The following is a 19089-nucleotide window of genomic DNA, read 5'->3' on the forward strand; positions in this document are numbered from 1 at the left end:
CCTGAAGATTAATCTTTTTAAACCAAATAATTCTAGCTTTATTACTTGTTTATCCATTAAAATATTTTAGGCATATAACGTTCAATGCATATTGATGTGCTTTCTTCATATGAAATCTATTTAAAAAATCAGCCAAAAGGTCGAAAAACGTTGTCTGTAAAAAGTCAATGTAAAAAATGTATAAGATGATACTTTTAGCAATTTGGAAGACTCTAAAACTAAGAATTGACTTGTAAAATAAAAATTCCTGATTATTTGTCTGTACTTTTTGAATTCATTAAAGATTTTTGGAGAAGAAAAATGCATCGGAAATAAAAAATAATCACAATGTAAAACTTTGTAAAGTTCTTATAGCTTTAATGTAAATTAAAAAAAAAAAAAAAAAGAGTGTGCATTACTTAAGTTTTGGGGGTATAGCTCAGTGGCAGAACATTTGACTGCAAATCAAGAGGTCCTTGGTTCAACTCCGGGTGCCCCCTGAAGAAAAATCTTTTTAAACCAAATAATTCTAGCTTTATTACTTGTTTATCCATTAAAGCATTTTAGGCATATAACGTTGAATGCATATTGATGTGCTTTCTTCATATGAAATCTATTTAAAAAATCAGCCAAAAGGTCGAAAAACGTTGTCTGTAAAAAGTCAATGTAAAAAATCCATAAGATGATACTTTTAGCACTTTGGAAGACTCTAAAACTAAGAATTGACTTGTAAAATAAAAATTCCTGATTATTTGTCTGTACTTTTTGAATTCATTAAAGATTTTTAGAGAAGAAAAATGCATCGGAAAGAAAAAATAATCACAATGTAAAACTTTGTAAAGTTCTTATAGCTTTAATGTAAATTAAAAAAAAAAAAAAAAAAAAGAGTGTGCATTACTTAAGTTTTGGGGGTATAGCTCAGTGGCAGAGCATTTGACTGCAGATCAAGAGGTCCTTGGTTCAACTCCGAGTGCCCCCTGAAGATAAATCTTTTTAAACCAAATAATTCTTGCTTTATTACTTGTTTATCCATTAAAACATTTTAGGGATATAACGTTGAATGCATATTGATGTGCTTTCTTCATATGAAATCTATTTAAAAAATCAGCCAAAAGGTCGAAAAATGTTGTCTGAAAAATTCAATGTAAAAAATCTATAAGATGATACTCTTAGCACTTTGGAAGACTCTAAAACTAAGAATTGACTTGTAAAATAAAAATTCCTGATTATTTGTCTGTACTTTTTGAATTCATTAAAGATTTTTAGAGAAGAAAAATGCATCGGAAAGAAAAAATATTCACAATGCAAAACTTTGTAAAGTTCTTATAGCTTTAATGTAATTAAAAAAAAAAAAAAAAAAAGAGTGTGCATTATTTAAGTTTTGGGGGTATTGCTCAGTGGCAGAGCATTTGACTGCAGATTAAGAGGTCCTTGGTTCAACTCCGAGTGCCCCCTGAAGATAAATCTTTTTAAACCAAATAATTCTAGCTTTATTACTTGTTTATCCATTAAAATATTTTAGGCATATAACGTTCAATGCATATTGATGTGCTTTCTTCATATGAAATCTATTTAAAAAATCAGCCAAAAGGTCAAAAAACGTTGTCTGTAAAAAGTCAATGTAAAAAATGTATAAGATGATACTTTTAGCACTTTGGAAGACTCTAAAACTAAGAATTGACTTGTAAAATAAAAATTCCTGATTATTTGTCTGTACTTTTTGAATTCATTAAAGATTTTTAGAGAAGAAAAATGCATCGGAAAGAAAAAATAATCACAATGTAAAACTTTGTAAAGTTCTTATAGCTTTAATGTAAATTAAAAAAAAAAAAAAAAAGAGTGTGCATTACTTAAGTTTTGGGGGTATAGCTCAGTGGCAGAACATTTGACTGCAAATCAAGAGGTCCTTGGTTCAACTCCGGGTGCCCCCTGAAGATAAATCTTTTTAAACCAAATAATTCTAGCTTTATTACTTGTTTATCCATTAAAGCATTTTAGGCATATAACGCTAAATGCATATTGATGTGCTTTCTTCATATGAAATCTATTTAAAAAATCAGCCAAAAGGTCGAAAAACGTTGTCTGTAAAAAGTCAATGTAAAAAATCTATAAGATGATACTTTTAGCACTTTGGAAGACTCTAAAACTAAGAATTGACTTGTAAAATAAAAATTCCTGATTATTTGTCTGTACTTTTTGAATTCATTAAAGATTTTTAGAGAAGAAAAATGCATCGGAAAGAAAAAATAATCACAATGTAAAACTTTGTAAAGTTCTTATAGCTTTAATGTAATTAAAAAAAAAAAAAAAAAAAAGAGTGTGCATTACTTAAGTTTTGGGGGTATAGCTCAGTGGCAGAGCATTTGACTGCAGATCAAGAGGTCCTTGGTTCAACTCCGAGTGCCCCCTGAAGATAAATCTTTTTAAACCAAATAATTCTAGCTTTATTACTTGTTTATCCATTAAAACATTTTAGGCATATAACGTTGAATGCATATTGATGTGCTTTCTTCATATGAAATCTATTTAAAAAATCAGCCAAAAGGTCGAAAAACGTTGTCTGTAAAAAGTCAATGTAAAAAATGTATAAGATGATACTTTTAGCACTTTGGAAGACTCTAAAACTAAGAATTGACTTGTAAAATAAAAATTCCTGATTATTTGTCTGTACTTTTTGAATTCATTAAAGATTTTTAGAGAAGAAAAATGCATCGGAAAGAAAAAATAATCACAATGTAAAACTTTGTAAAGTTCTTATAGCTTTAATGTAAATTAAAAAAAAAAAAAAAAAGAGTGTGCATTACTTAAGTTTTGGGGGTATAGCTCAGTGGCAGAACATTTGACTGCAAATCAAGAGGTCCTTGGTTCAACTCCGGGTGCCCCCTGAAGATAAATCTTTTTCAACCAAATAATTCTAGCTTTATTACTTGTTTATCCATTAAAGCATTTTAGGCATATAACGTTGAATGCATATTGATGTGCTTTCTTCATATGAAATCTATTTAAAAAATCAGCCAAAAGGTCGAAAAACGTTGTCTGTAAAAAGTCAATGTAAAAAATCTATAAGATGATACTTTTAGCACTTTGGAAGACTCTAAAACTAAGAATTGACTTGTAAAATAAAAATTCCTGATTATTTGTCTGTACTTTTTGAATTCATTAAAGATTTTTAGAGAAGAAAAATGCATCGGAAAGAAAAAATAATCACAATGTAAAACTTTGTAAAGTTCTTATAGCTTTAATGTAAATTAAAAAAAAAAAAAAAAAGAGTGTGCATTACTTAAGTTTTGGGGGTATAGCTCAGTGGCAGAACATTTGACTGCAAATCAAGAGGTCCTTGGTTCAACTCCGGGTGCCCCCTGAAGATAAATCTTTTTAAACCAAATAATTCTAGCTTTATTACTTGTTTATCCATTAAAGCATTTTAGGCATATAACGCTAAATGCATATTGATGTGCTTTCTTCATATGAAATCTATTTAAAAAATCAGCCAAAAGGTCGAAAAACGTTGTCTGTAAAAAGTCAATGTAAAAAATCTATAAGATGATACTTTTAGCACTTTGGAAGACTCTAAAACTAAGAATTGACTTGTAAAATAAAAATTCCTGATTATTTGTCTGTACTTTTTGAATTCATTAAAGATTTTTAGAGAAGAAAAATGCATCGGAAAGAAAAAATAATCACAATGTAAAACTTTGTAAAGTTCTTATAGCTTTAATGTAATTAAAAAAAAAAAAAAAAAAAAGAGTGTGCATTACTTAAGTTTTGGGGGTATAGCTCAGTGGCAGAGCATTTGACTGCAGATCAAGAGGTCCTTGGTTCAACTCCGAGTGCCCCCTGAAGATAAATCTTTTTAAACCAAATAATTCTAGCTTTATTACTTGTTTATCCATTAAAACATTTTAGGCATATAACGTTGAATGCATATTGATGTGCTTTCTTCATATGAAATCTATTTAAAAAATCAGCCAAAAGGTCGAAAAACGTTGTCTGTAAAAAGTCAATGTAAAAAATGTATAAGATGATACTTTTAGCACTTTGGAAGACTCTAAAACTAAGAATTGACTTGTAAAATAAAAATTCCTGATTATTTGTCTGTACTTTTTGAATTCATTAAAGATTTTTAGAGAAGAAAAATGCATCGGAAAGAAAAAATAATCACAATGTAAAACTTTGTAAAGTTCTTATAGCTTTAATGTAAATTAAAAAAAAAAAAAAAAAGAGTGTGCATTACTTAAGTTTTGGGGGTATAGCTCAGTGGCAGAACATTTGACTGCAAATCAAGAGGTCCTTGGTTCAACTCCGGGTGCCCCCTGAAGATAAATCTTTTTCAACCAAATAATTCTAGCTTTATTACTTGTTTATCCATTAAAGCATTTTAGGCATATAACGTTGAATGCATATTGATGTGCTTTCTTCATATGAAATCTATTTAAAAAATCAGCCAAAAGGTCGAAAAACGTTGTCTGTAAAAAGTCAATGTAAAAAATCTATAAGATGATACTTTTAGCACTTTGGAAGACTCTAAAACTAAGAATTGACTTGTAAAATAAAAATTCCTGATTATTTGTCTGTACTTTTTGAATTCATTAAAGATTTTTAGAGAAGAAAAATGCATCGGAAAGAAAAAATAATCACAATGTAAAACTTTGTAAAGTTCTTATAGCTTTAATGTAAATTAAAAAAAAAAAAAAAAAGAGTGTGCATTACTTAAGTTTTGGGGGTATAGCTCAGTGGCAGAACATTTGACTGCAAATCAAGAGGTCCTTGGTTCAACTCCGGGTGCCCCCTGAAGATAAATCTTTTTAAACCAAATAATTCTAGCTTTATTACTTGTTTATCCATTAAAGCATTTTAGGCATATAACGCTAAATGCATATTGATGTGCTTTCTTCATATGAAATCTATTTAAAAAATCAGCCAAAAGGTCGAAAAACGTTGTCTGTAAAAAGTCAATGTAAAAAATCTATAAGATGATACTTTTAGCACTTTGGAAGACTCTAAAACTAAGAATTGACTTGTAAAATAAAAATTCCTGATTATTTGTCTGTACTTTTTGAATTCATTAAAGATTTTTAGAGAAGAAAAATGCATCGGAAAGAAAAAATAATCACAATGTAAAACTTTGTAAAGTTCTTATAGCTTTAATGTAATTAAAAAAAAAAAAAAAAAAAGAGTGTGCATTACTTAAGTTTTGGGGGTATAGCTCAGTGGCAGAGCATTTGACTGCAGATCAAGAGGTCCTTGGTTCAACTCCGAGTGCCCCCTGAAGATAAATCTTTTTAAACCAAATAATTCTAGCTTTATTACTTGTTTATCCATTAAAACATTTTAGGCATATAACGTTGAATGCATATTGATGTGCTTTCTTCATATGAAATCTATTTAAAAAATCAGCCAAAAGGTCGAAAAACGTTGTCTGTAAAAAGTCAATGTAAAAAATGTATAAGATGATACTTTTAGCACTTTGGAAGACTCTAAAACTAAGAATTGACTTGTAAAATAAAAATTCCTGATTATTTGTCTGTACTTTTTGAATTCATTAAAGATTTTTAGAGAAGAAAAATGCATCGGAAAGAAAAAATAATCACAATGTAAAACTTTGTAAAGTTCTTATAGCTTTAATGTAAATTAAAAAAAAAAAAAAAAAGAGTGTGCATTACTTAAGTTTTGGGGGTATAGCTCAGTGGCAGAACATTTAACTGCAAATCAAGAGGTCCTTGGTTCAACTCCGGGTGCCCCCTGAAGATAAATCTTTTTCAACCAAATAATTCTAGCTTTATTACTTGTTTATCCATTAAAGCATTTTAGGCATATAACGTTGAATGCATATTGATGTGCTTTCTTCATATGAAATCTATTTAAAAAATCAGCCAAAAGGTCGAAAAACGTTGTCTGTAAAAAGTCAATGTAAAAAATCTATAAGATGATACTTTTAGCACTTTGGAAGACTCTAAAACTAAGAATTGACTTGTAAAATAAAAATTCCTGATTATTTGTCTGTACTTTTTGAATTCATTAAAGATTTTTAGAGAAGAAAAATGCATCGGAAAGAAAAAATAATCACAATGTAAAACTTTGTAAAGTTCTTATAGCTTTAATGTAAATTAAAAAAAAAAAAAAAAAAAAAAAGAGTGTGCATTAATTAAGTTTTGGGGGTATAGCTCAGTGGCAGAGCATTTGACTGCAGATCAAGAGGTCCTTGGTTCAACTCCGAGTGCCCCCTGAAGATAAATCTTTTTAAACCAAATAATTCTTGCTTTATTATTTGTTTATCCATTAAAACATTTTAGGCATATAACGTTGAATGCATATTGATGTGCTTTCTTCATATGAAATCTATTTAAAAAATCAGCCAAAAGGTCGAAAAACGTTGTCTGAAAAAGTCAATGTAAAAAATCTATAAGATGATACTTTTAGCACTTTGGAAGACTCTAAAACTAAGAATTGACTTGTAAAATAAAAATTCCTGATTATTTGTCTGTACTTTTTGAATTCATTAAAGATTTTTAGAGAAGAAAAATGCATCGGAAAGAAAAAATAATCACAATGCAAAACTTTGTAAAGTTCTTATAGCTTTAATGTAATTAAAAAAAAAAAAAAAAAAGGGTGCATTATTTAAGTTTTGGGGGTATAGCTCAGTGGCAGAGCATTTGACTGCAGATTAAGAGGTTCTTGATTCAACTCCGAGTGCCCCCTGAAGATAAATCTTTTTAAACCAAATAATTCTAGCTTTATTACTTGTTTATCCATTAAAACATTTTAGGCATATAACGTTGAATGCATATTGATGTGCTTTCTTCATATGAAATCTATTTAAAAAATCAGCCAAAAGGTCGAAAAACGTTGTCTGTAAAAAGTCAATGTAAAAAATCTATAAGATGATACTTTTAGCACTTTGGAAGACTCTAAAACTAAGAATTGACTTGTAAAATAAAAATTCCTGATTATTTGTCTGTACTTTTTGAATTCATTAAAGATTTTTAGAGAAGAAAAATGCATCGGAAAGAAAAAATAATCACAATGTAAAACATTGTAAAGTTCTTACAGCTTTAATGTAAATTAAAAAAAAAAAAAAGGGTGTGCATTACTTAAGTTTTGGGGGTATAGCTCAGTGGCAGAGCATTTGACTGCAGATCAAGAGGTCCTTGGTTCAACTCCAAGTGACCCCTAAAGATAAATCTTTTTAAACCAAATAATTCTAGTTTTATTACTTGTTTATCCATTAAAGCATTTTAGGCATATAACGTTGAATGCATATTGATGTGCTTTCTTCATATGAAATCTATTTAAAAAATCAGCCAAAAGGTCGAAAAACGTTGTCTGTAAAAAGTCAATGTAAAAAATCTATAAGATGATACTTTTAGCACTTTGGAAGACTCTAAAACTAAGAATTGACTTGTAAAATAAAAATTCCTGATTATTTGTCTGTACTTTTTGAATTCATTAAAGATTTTTAAAGAAGAAAAATGCATCGGAAAGAAAAAATAATCACAATGTAAAACTTTGTAAAGTTCTTATAGCTTTAATGTAATTTAAAAAAAAAAAAAAAGAGTGTGCATTGCTTAAGTTTTGGGGGTATAGCTCAGTGGCAGAGCATTTGACTGCAGATCAAGAGGTCCTTGGTTCAACTCCGAGTGCCCCCTGAAGATAAATCTTTTTAAACGAAATAATTCTAGCTTTATTACTTGTTTATCCATTAAAGCATTTTAGGCATATAATGTTGAATGCATATTGATGTGCTTTCTTCATATGAAATCTATTTAAAAAATCAGCCAAAAGGTCAAAAAACGTTGTCTGAAAAAGTCAATGTAAAAAATCTATAAGATGATACTTTTAGCACTTTGGAAGACTCTAAAACTAAGAATTGACTTGTAAAATAAAAATTCCTGATTATTTGTCTGTCCTTTTTGAATTCATTAAAGATTTTTAGAGAAGAAAAATGCATCGGAAAGAAAGAATAATCACAATGTAAAACTTTGTTAAGTTCTTATAGCTTTAATGTAATAAAAAAAAAAAATAAATAGAGGGTGCATTACTTAAGTTTTGGGGGTATAGCTCAGTGGCAGAGCATTTGACTGCAGATTAAGAGGTCTTTGGTTCAACTCCGAGTGCCCCCTGAAGATAAATCTTTTTAAACCAAATAATTCTAGCTTTATTACTTGTTTATCCATTAAAACATTTTAGGCATATAACGTTGAATGCATATTGATGTGCTTTCTTCATATGAAATCTATTTAAAAAATCAGCCAAAAGGTCGAAAAACGTTGTCTGTAAAAAGTCAATGTAAAAAATCTATAAGATGATACTTTTAGCACTTTGGAAGACTCTAAAACTAAGAATTGACTTGTAAAATAAAAAATCCTGATTATTTGTTTGTACTTTTTGAATTCATTAAAGATTTTTAGAGAAGAAAAATGCATCAGAAAGAAAAAATAATCACAATGTAAAACTTTGTAAAGTTCTTATAGCTTTAATGTAATTTAAAAAAAAAAAAAAAAAAAAAGAGGGTGCATTACTTAAGTTTTGGGGGTATAGCTCAGTGGCAGAGCATTTGACTGCAGATTAAGAGGTCTTTGGTTCAACTCCGAGTGCCCCCTGAAGATAAATCTTTTTAAACCAAATAATTCTAGCTTTATTACTTGTTTATCCATTAAAACATTTTAGGCATATAACGTTGAATGCATATTGATGTGCTTTCTTCATATGAAATCTATTTAAAAAATCAGCCAAAAGGTCGAAAAACGTTGTCTGAAAAAGTCAATGTAAAAAATCTATAAGATGATACTTTTAGCACTTTGGAAGACTCTAAAACTAAGAATTGACTTGTAAAATAAAAATTCCTGATTATTTGTCTGTACTTTTTGAATTCATTAAAGATTTTTAGAGAAGAAAAATGCATCGGAAAGAAAAAATAATCACAATGCAAAACTTTGTAAAGTTCTTATAGCTTTAATGTAATTAAAAAAAAAAAAAAAAAAAGGGTGCATTATTTAAGTTTTGGGGGTATAGCTCAGTGGCAGAGCATTTGACTGCAGATTAAGAGGTCCTTGATTCAACTCCGAGTGCCCCCTGAAGATAAATCTTTTTAAACCAAATAATTCTAGCTTTATTACTTGTTTATCCATTAAAACATTTTAGGCATATAACGTTGAATGCATATTGATGTGCTTTCTTCATATGAAATCTATTTAAAAAATCAGCCAAAAGGTCGAAAAACGTTGTCTGTAAAAAGTCAATGTAAAAAATCTATAAGATGATACTTTTAGCACTTTGGAAGACTCTAAAACTAAGAATTGACTTGTAAAATAAAAATTCCTGATTATTTGTCTGTACTTTTTGAATTCATTAAAGATTTTTAGAGAAGAAAAATGCATCGGAAAGAAAAAATAATCACAATGTAAAACATTGTAAAGTTCTTACAGCTTTAATGTAAATTAAAAAAAAAAAAAAAGAGTGTGCATTACTTAAGTTTTGGGGGTATAGCTCAGTGGCAGAGCATTTGACTGCAGATCAAGAGGTCCTTGGTTCAACTCCAAGTGACCCCTGAAGATAAATGTTTTTAAACCAAATAATTCTAGTTTTATTACTTGTTTATCCATTAAAGCATTTTAGGCATATAACGTTGAATGCATATTGATGTGCTTTCTTCATATGAAATCTATTTAAAAAATCAGCCAAAAGGTCGAAAAACGTTGTCTGTAAAAAGTCAATGTAAAAAATCTATAAGATGATACTTTTAGCACTTTGGAAGACTCTAAAACTAAGAATTGACTTGTAAAATAAAAATTCCTGATTATTTGTCTGTACTTTTTGAATTCATTAAAGATTTTTAAAGAAGAAAAATGCATCGGAAAGAAAAAATAATCACAATGTAAAACTTTGTAAAGTTCTTATAGCTTTAATGTAATTAAAAAAAAAAAAAAAATAGAGGGTGCATTGCTTAAGTTTTGGGGGTATAGCTCAGTGGCAGAGCATTTGACTGCAGATTAAGTGGTCCTTGGTTCAACTCCGAGTGCCCCCTGAAGATAAATCTTTTTAAACCAAATAATTCTAGCTTTATTACTTGTTTATCCATTAAAACATTTTAGGCATATAACGTTGAATGCATATTGATGTGCTTTCTTCATATGAAATCTATTTAAAAAATCAGCCAAAAGGTCGAAAAACGTTGTCTGTAAAAAGTCAATGTAAAAAATCTATAAGATGATACTTTTAGCACTTTGGAAGACTCTAAAACTAAGAATTGACTTGTAAAATAAAAAATCCTGATTATTTGTTTGTACTTTTTGAATTCATTAAAGATTTTTAGAGAAGAAAAATGCATCGGAAAGAAAAAATAATCACAATGTAAAACTTTGTAAAGTTCTTATAGCTTTAATGTAATTTAAAAAAAAAAAAAAAAAAAAGAGGGTGCATTACTTAAGTTTTGGGGGTATAGCTCAGTGGCAGAGCATTTGACTGCAGATTAAGAGGTCCTTGGTTCAACTCTGAGTGCCCCCTGAAGATAAATCTTTTTAAACCAAATAATTCTAGCTTTATTACTTGTTTATCCATTAAAACATTTTAGGCATATAACGTTGAATGCATATTGATGTGCTTTCTTCATATGAAATCTATTTAAAAAATCAGCCAAAAGGTCGAAAAACGTTGTCTGAAAAAGTCAATGTAAAAAATCTCTAAGATGATACTTTTAGCACTTTGGAAGACTCTAAAACTAAGAATTGACTTGTAAAATAAAAAATCCTGATTATTTGTTTGTACTTTTTGAATTCATTAAAGATTTTTAGAGAAGAAAAATGCATCAGAAAGAAAAAATAATCACAATGTAAAACTTTGTAAAGTTCTTATAGCTTTAATGTAATTTAAAAAAAAAAAAAAAAAAAAAGAGGGTGCATTACTTAAGTTTTGGGGGTATAGCTCAGTGGCAGAGCATTTGACTGCAGATCAAGAGGTCCTTGGTTCAACTCCGAGTGCCCCCTGAAGATAAATCTTTTTAAACCAAATAATTCTTGCTTTATTATTTGTTTATCCATTAAAACATTTTAGGCATATAACGTTGAATGCATATTGATGTGCTTTCTTCATATGAAATCTATTTAAAAAATCAGCCAAAAGGTCGAAAAACGTTGTCTGAAAAAGTCAATGTAAAAAATCTATAAGATGATACTTTTAGCACTTTGGAAGACTCTAAAACTAAGAATTGACTTGTAAAATAAAAATTCCTGATTATTTGTCTGTACTTTTTGAATTCATTAAAGATTTTTAGAGAAGAAAAATGCATCGGAAAGAAAAAATAATCACAATGCAAAACTTTGTAAAGTTCTTATAGCTTTAATGTAATTAAAAAAAAAAAAAAAAAGGGTGCATTATTTAAGTTTTGGGGGTATAGCTCAGTGGCAGAGCATTTGACTGCAGATTAAGAGGTTCTTGATTCAACTCCGAGTGCCCCCTGAAGATAAATCTTTTTAAACCAAATAATTCTAGCTTTATTACTTGTTTATCCATTAAAACATTTTAGGCATATAACGTTGAATGCATATTGATGTGCTTTCTTCATATGAAATCTATTTAAAAAATCAGCCAAAAGGTCGAAAAACGTTGTCTGTAAAAAGTCAATGTAAAAAATCTATAAGATGATACTTTTAGCACTTTGGAAGACTCTAAAACTAAGAATTGACTTGTAAAATAAAAATTCCTGATTATTTGTCTGTACTTTTTGAATTCATTAAAGATTTTTAGAGAAGAAAAATGCATCGGAAAGAAAAAATAATCACAATGTAAAACATTGTAAAGTTCTTACAGCTTTAATGTAAATTAAAAAAAAAAAAAAGGGTGTGCATTACTTAAGTTTTGGGGGTATAGCTCAGTGGCAGAGCATTTGACTGCAGATCAAGAGGTCCTTGGTTCAACTCCAAGTGACCCCTAAAGATAAATCTTTTTAAACCAAATAATTCTAGTTTTATTACTTGTTTATCCATTAAAGCATTTTAGGCATATAACGTTGAATGCATATTGATGTGCTTTCTTCATATGAAATCTATTTAAAAAATCAGCCAAAAGGTCGAAAAACGTTGTCTGTAAAAAGTCAATGTAAAAAATCTATAAGATGATACTTTTAGCACTTTGGAAGACTCTAAAACTAAGAATTGACTTGTAAAATAAAAATTCCTGATTATTTGTCTGTACTTTTTGAATTCATTAAAGATTTTTAAAGAAGAAAAATGCATCGGAAAGAAAAAATAATCACAATGTAAAACTTTGTAAAGTTCTTATAGCTTTAATGTAATTTAAAAAAAAAAAAAAAGAGTGTGCATTGCTTAAGTTTTGGGGGTATAGCTCAGTGGCAGAGCATTTGACTGCAGATCAAGAGGTCCTTGGTTCAACTCCGAGTGCCCCCTGAAGATAAATCTTTTTAAACGAAATAATTCTAGCTTTATTACTTGTTTATCCATTAAAGCATTTTAGGCATATAATGTTGAATGCATATTGATGTGCTTTCTTCATATGAAATCTATTTAAAAAATCAGCCAAAAGGTCAAAAAACGTTGTCTGAAAAAGTCAATGTAAAAAATCTATAAGATGATACTTTTAGCACTTTGGAAGACTCTAAAACTAAGAATTGACTTGTAAAATAAAAATTCCTGATTATTTGTCTGTCCTTTTTGAATTCATTAAAGATTTTTAGAGAAGAAAAATGCATCGGAAAGAAAGAATAATCACAATGTAAAACTTTGTTAAGTTCTTATAGCTTTAATGTAATAAAAAAAAAAAATAAATAGAGGGTGCATTACTTAAGTTTTGGGGGTATAGCTCAGTGGCAGAGCATTTGACTGCAGATTAAGAGGTCTTTGGTTCAACTCCGAGTGCCCCCTGAAGATAAATCTTTTTAAACCAAATAATTCTAGCTTTATTACTTGTTTATCCATTAAAACATTTTAGGCATATAACGTTGAATGCATATTGATGTGCTTTCTTCATATGAAATCTATTTAAAAAATCAGCCAAAAGGTCGAAAAACGTTGTCTGTAAAAAGTCAATGTAAAAAATCTATAAGATGATACTTTTAGCACTTTGGAAGACTCTAAAACTAAGAATTGACTTGTAAAATAAAAAATCCTGATTATTTGTTTGTACTTTTTGAATTCATTAAAGATTTTTAGAGAAGAAAAATGCATCAGAAAGAAAAAATAATCACAATGTAAAACTTTGTAAAGTTCTTATAGCTTTAATGTAATTTAAAAAAAAAAAAAAAAAAAAAGAGGGTGCATTACTTAAGTTTTGGGGGTATAGCTCAGTGGCAGAGCATTTGACTGCAGATTAAGAGGTCTTTGGTTCAACTCCGAGTGCCCCCTGAAGATAAATCTTTTTAAACCAAATAATTCTAGCTTTATTACTTGTTTATCCATTAAAACATTTTAGGCATATAACGTTGAATGCATATTGATGTGCTTTCTTCATATGAAATCTATTTAAAAAATCAGCCAAAAGGTCGAAAAACGTTGTCTGAAAAAGTCAATGTAAAAAATCTATAAGATGATACTTTTAGCACTTTGGAAGACTCTAAAACTAAGAATTGACTTGTAAAATAAAAATTCCTGATTATTTGTCTGTACTTTTTGAATTCATTAAAGATTTTTAGAGAAGAAAAATGCATCGGAAAGAAAAAATAATCACAATGCAAAACTTTGTAAAGTTCTTATAGCTTTAATGTAATTAAAAAAAAAAAAAAAAAAAGGGTGCATTATTTAAGTTTTGGGGGTATAGCTCAGTGGCAGAGCATTTGACTGCAGATTAAGAGGTCCTTGATTCAACTCCGAGTGCCCCCTGAAGATAAATCTTTTTAAACCAAATAATTCTAGCTTTATTACTTGTTTATCCATTAAAACATTTTAGGCATATAACGTTGAATGCATATTGATGTGCTTTCTTCATATGAAATCTATTTAAAAAATCAGCCAAAAGGTCGAAAAACGTTGTCTGTAAAAAGTCAATGTAAAAAATCTATAAGATGATACTTTTAGCACTTTGGAAGACTCTAAAACTAAGAATTGACTTGTAAAATAAAAATTCCTGATTATTTGTCTGTACTTTTTGAATTCATTAAAGATTTTTAGAGAAGAAAAATGCATCGGAAAGAAAAAATAATCACAATGTAAAACATTGTAAAGTTCTTACAGCTTTAATGTAAATTAAAAAAAAAAAAAAAGAGTGTGCATTACTTAAGTTTTGGGGGTATAGCTCAGTGGCAGAGCATTTGACTGCAGATCAAGAGGTCCTTGGTTCAACTCCAAGTGACCCCTGAAGATAAATGTTTTTAAACCAAATAATTCTAGTTTTATTACTTGTTTATCCATTAAAGCATTTTAGGCATATAACGTTGAATGCATATTGATGTGCTTTCTTCATATGAAATCTATTTAAAAAATCAGCCAAAAGGTCGAAAAACGTTGTCTGTAAAAAGTCAATGTAAAAAATCTATAAGATGATACTTTTAGCACTTTGGAAGACTCTAAAACTAAGAATTGACTTGTAAAATAAAAATTCCTGATTATTTGTCTGTACTTTTTGAATTCATTAAAGATTTTTAAAGAAGAAAAATGCATCGGAAAGAAAAAATAATCACAATGTAAAACTTTGTAAAGTTCTTATAGCTTTAATGTAATTAAAAAAAAAAAAAAAATAGAGGGTGCATTGCTTAAGTTTTGGGGGTATAGCTCAGTGGCAGAGCATTTGACTGCAGATTAAGTGGTCCTTGGTTCAACTCCGAGTGCCCCCTGAAGATAAATCTTTTTAAACCAAATAATTCTAGCTTTATTACTTGTTTATCCATTAAAACATTTTAGGCATATAACGTTGAATGCATATTGATGTGCTTTCTTCATATGAAATCTATTTAAAAAATCAGCCAAAAGGTCGAAAAACGTTGTCTGTAAAAAGTCAATGTAAAAAATCTATAAGATGATACTTTTAGCACTTTGGAAGACTCTAAAACTAAGAATTGACTTGTAAAATAAAAAATCCTGATTATTTGTTTGTACTTTTTGAATTCATTAAAGATTTTTAGAGAAGAAAAATGCATCGGAAAGAAAAAATAATCACAATGTAAAACTTTGTAAAGTTCTTATAGCTTTAATGTAATTTAAAAAAAAAAAAAAAAAAAAGAGGGTGCATTACTTAAGTTTTGGGGGTATAGCTCAGTGGCAGAGCATTTGACTGCAGATTAAGAGGTCCTTGGTTCAACTCTGAGTGCCCCCTGAAGATAAATCTTTTTAAACCAAATAATTCTAGCTTTATTACTTGTTTATCCATTAAAACATTTTAGGCATATAACGTTGAATGCATATTGATGTGCTTTCTTCATATGAAATCTATTTAAAAAATCAGCCAAAAGGTCGAAAAACGTTGTCTGAAAAAGTCAATGTAAAAAATCTCTAAGATGATACTTTTAGCACTTTGGAAGACTCTAAAACTAAGAATTGACTTGTAAAATAAAAAATCCTGATTATTTGTTTGTACTTTTTGAATTCATTAAAGATTTTTAGAGAAGAAAAATGCATCAGAAAGAAAAAATAATCACAATGTAAAACTTTGTAAAGTTCTTATAGCTTTAATGTAATTTAAAAAAAAAAAAAAAAAAAAAGAGGGTGCATTACTTAAGTTTTGGGGGTATAGCTCAGTGGCAGAGCATTTGACTGCAGATCAAGAGGTCCTTGGTTCAACTCCGAGTGCCCCCTGAAGATAAATCTTTTTAAACCAAATAATTCTTGCTTTATTATTTGTTTATCCATTAAAACATTTTAGGCATATAACGTTGAATGCATATTGATGTGCTTTCTTCATATGAAATCTATTTAAAAAATCAGCCAAAAGGTCGAAAAACGTTGTCTGAAAAAGTCAATGTAAAAAATCTATAAGATGATACTTTTAGCACTTTGGAAGACTCTAAAACTAAGAATTGACTTGTAAAATAAAAATTCCTGATTATTTGTCTGTACTTTTTGAATTCATTAAAGATTTTTAGAGAAGAAAAATGCATCGGAAAGAAAAAATAATCACAATGCAAAACTTTGTAAAGTTCTTATAGCTTTAATGTAATTAAAAAAAAAAAAAAAAAAGGGTGCATTATTTAAGTTTTGGGGGTATAGCTCAGTGGCAGAGCATTTGACTGCAGATTAAGAGGTTCTTGATTCAACTCCGAGTGCCCCCTGAAGATAAATCTTTTTAAACCAAATAATTCTAGCTTTATTACTTGTTTATCCATTAAAACATTTTAGGCATATAACGTTGAATGCATATTGATGTGCTTTCTTCATATGAAATCTATTTAAAAAATCAGCCAAAAGGTCGAAAAACGTTGTCTGTAAAAAGTCAATGTAAAAAATCTATAAGATGATACTTTTAGCACTTTGGAAGACTCTAAAACTAAGAATTGACTTGTAAAATAAAAATTCCTGATTATTTGTCTGTACTTTTTGAATTCATTAAAGATTTTTAGAGAAGAAAAATGCATCGGAAAGAAAAAATAATCACAATGTAAAACATTGTAAAGTTCTTACAGCTTTAATGTAAATTAAAAAAAAAAAAAGGGTGTGCATTACTTAAGTTTTGGGGGTATAGCTCAGTGGCAGAGCATTTGACTGCAGATCAAGAGGTCCTTGGTTCAACTCCAAGTGACCCCTAAAGATAAATCTTTTTAAACCAAATAATTCTAGTTTTATTACTTGTTTATCCATTAAAGCATTTTAGGCATATAACGTTGAATGCATATTGATGTGCTTTCTTCATATGAAATCTATTTAAAAAATCAGCCAAAAGGTCGAAAAACGTTGTCTGTAAAAAGTCAATGTAAAAAATCTATAAGATGATACTTTTAGCACTTTGGAAGACTCTAAAACTAAGAATTGACTTGTAAAATAAAAATTCCTGATTATTTGTCTGTACTTTTTGAATTCATTAAAGATTTTTAAAGAAGAAAAATGCATCGGAAAGAAAAAATAATCACAATGTAAAACTTTGTAAAGTTCTTATAGCTTTAATGTAATTTAAAAAAAAAAAAAAAGAGTGTGCATTGCTTAAGTTTTGGGGGTATAGCTCAGTGGCAGAGCATTTGACTGCAGATCAAGAGGTCCTTGGTTCAACTCCGAGTGCCCCCTGAAGATAAATCTTTTTAAACCAAATAATTCTAGCTTTATTACTTGTTTATCCATTAAAGCATTTTAGGCATATAATGTTGAATGCATATTGATGTGCTTTCTTCATATGAAATCTATTTAAAAAATCAGCCAAAAGGTCAAAAAACGTTGTCTGAAAAAGTCAATGTAAAAAATCTATAAGATGATACTTTTAGCACTTTGGAAGACTCTAAAACTAAGAATTGACTTGTAAAATAAAAATTCCTGATTATTTGTCTGTCCTTTTTGAATTCATTAAAGATTTTTAGAGAAGAAAAATGCATCGGAAAGAAAGAATAATCACAATGTAAAACTTTGTTAAGTTCTTATAGCTTTAATGTAATAAAAAAAAAAAATAAATAGAGGGTGCATTACTTAAGTTTTGGGGGTATAGCTCAGTGGCAGAGCATTTGACTGCAGATTAAGAGGTCTTTGGTTCAACTCCGAGTGCCCCCTGAAGATAAATCTTTTTAAACCAAATAATTCTAGCTTTATTACTTGTTTATCCATTAAAACATTTTAGGCATATAACGTTGAATGCATATTGATGTGCTTTCTTCATATGAAATCTATTTAAAAAATCAGCCAAAAGGTCGAAAAACGTTGTCTGTAAAAAGTCAATGTAAAAAATCTATAAGATGATACTTTTAGCACTTTGGAAGACTCTAAAACTAAGAATTGACTTGTAAAATAAAAAATCCTGATTATTTGTTTGTACTTTTTGAATTCATTAAAGATTTTTAGAGAAGAAAAATGCATCAGAAAGAAAAAATAATCACAATGTAAAACTTTGTAAAGTTCTTATAGCTTTAATGTAATTTAAAAAAAAAAAAAAAAAAAAAGAGGGTGCATTACTTAAGTTTTGGGGGTATAGCTCAGTGGCAGAGCATTTGACTGCAGATTAAGAGGTCTTTGGTTCAACTCCGAGTGCCCCCTGAAGATAAATCTTTTTAAACCAAATAATTCTAGCTTTATTACTTGTTTATCCATTAAAACATTTTAGGCATATAACGTTGAATGCATATTGATGTGCTTTCTTCATATGAAATCTATTTAAAAAATCAGCCAAAAGGTCGAAAAACGTTGTCTGAAAAAGTCAATGTAAAAAATCTATAAGATGATACTTTTAGCACTTTGGAAGACTCTAAAACTAAGAATTGACTTGTAAAATAAAAATTCCTGATTATTTGTCTGTACTTTTTGAATTCATTAAAGATTTTTAGAGAAGAAAAATGCATCGGAAAGAAAAAATAATCACAATGCAAAACTTTGTAAAGTTCTTATAGCTTTAATGTAATTAAAAAAAAAAAAAAAAAAGGGTGCATTATTTAAGTTTTGGGGGTATAGCTCAGTGGCAGAGCATTTGACTGCAGATTAAGAGGTCCTTGATTCAACTCCGAGTGCCCCCTGAAGATAAATCTTTTTAAACCAAATAATTCTAGCTTTATTACTTGTTTATCCATTAAAACATTTTAGGCATATAACGTTGAATGCATATTGATGTGCTTTCTTCATATGAAATCTATTTAAAAAATCAGCCAAAAGGTCGAAAAACGTTGTCTGTAAAAAGTCAATGTAAAAAATCTATAAGATGATACTTTTAGCACTTTGGAAGACTCTAAAACTAAGAATTGACTTGTAAAATAAAAATTCCTGATTATTTGTCTGTACTTTTTGAATTCATTAAAGATTTTTAGAGAAGAAAAATGCATCGGAAAGAAAAAATAATCACAATGTAAAACATTGTAAAGTTCTTACAGCTTTAATGTAAATTAAAAAAAAAAAAAAAGAGTGTGCATTACTTAAGTTTTGGGGGTATAGCTCAGTGGCAGAGCATTTGACTGCAGATCAAGAGGTCCTTGGTTCAACTCCAAGTGACCCCTGAAGATAAATGTTTTTAAACCAAATAATTCTAGTTTTATTACTTGTTTATCCA

General features: G+C 28.8%; 10 non-coding genes across 10 annotated transcripts; all 10 read left to right on the top strand.

Annotated features, from left to right (window-relative positions):
• The first annotated feature begins 886 nt into the window (after positions 1-886).
• On the top strand, positions 887-958 carry TRNAC-GCA (transfer RNA cysteine (anticodon GCA)). The gene has a single exon. It is a non-coding gene; the product is annotated as a tRNA-Cys (tRNA).
• A 1358-nt stretch (positions 959-2316) lies between these two features.
• Positions 2317-2388, top strand: TRNAC-GCA (transfer RNA cysteine (anticodon GCA)). Its single transcript has one exon. It is a non-coding gene; the product is annotated as a tRNA-Cys (tRNA).
• A 1358-nt stretch (positions 2389-3746) lies between these two features.
• TRNAC-GCA (transfer RNA cysteine (anticodon GCA)) lies at positions 3747-3818 on the top strand. Its single transcript has one exon. It is a non-coding gene; the product is annotated as a tRNA-Cys (tRNA).
• Positions 3819-5175: 1357 nt separating this feature from the next.
• Positions 5176-5247, top strand: TRNAC-GCA (transfer RNA cysteine (anticodon GCA)). Its single transcript has one exon. It is a non-coding gene; the product is annotated as a tRNA-Cys (tRNA).
• An 886-nt stretch (positions 5248-6133) lies between these two features.
• Positions 6134-6205, top strand: TRNAC-GCA (transfer RNA cysteine (anticodon GCA)). The gene has a single exon. It is a non-coding gene; the product is annotated as a tRNA-Cys (tRNA).
• A 1348-nt stretch (positions 6206-7553) lies between these two features.
• On the top strand, positions 7554-7625 carry TRNAC-GCA (transfer RNA cysteine (anticodon GCA)). The gene has a single exon. It is a non-coding gene; the product is annotated as a tRNA-Cys (tRNA).
• Positions 7626-10889: 3264 nt separating this feature from the next.
• Positions 10890-10961, top strand: TRNAC-GCA (transfer RNA cysteine (anticodon GCA)). The gene has a single exon. It is a non-coding gene; the product is annotated as a tRNA-Cys (tRNA).
• Positions 10962-12308: 1347 nt separating this feature from the next.
• TRNAC-GCA (transfer RNA cysteine (anticodon GCA)) lies at positions 12309-12380 on the top strand. The gene has a single exon. It is a non-coding gene; the product is annotated as a tRNA-Cys (tRNA).
• A 3264-nt stretch (positions 12381-15644) lies between these two features.
• TRNAC-GCA (transfer RNA cysteine (anticodon GCA)) lies at positions 15645-15716 on the top strand. Its single transcript has one exon. It is a non-coding gene; the product is annotated as a tRNA-Cys (tRNA).
• A 1347-nt stretch (positions 15717-17063) lies between these two features.
• On the top strand, positions 17064-17135 carry TRNAC-GCA (transfer RNA cysteine (anticodon GCA)). The gene has a single exon. It is a non-coding gene; the product is annotated as a tRNA-Cys (tRNA).
• Positions 17136-19089: the final 1954 nt, after the last annotated feature.

Source organism: Phyllobates terribilis, unplaced genomic scaffold (genome assembly GCF_046119375.1).
Source record: "Phyllobates terribilis strain yellow unplaced genomic scaffold, ASM4611937v1 Scaffold_1__5_contigs__length_1240528914, whole genome shotgun sequence".
NCBI lineage: Eukaryota > Metazoa > Chordata > Amphibia > Anura > Dendrobatidae > Phyllobates > Phyllobates terribilis.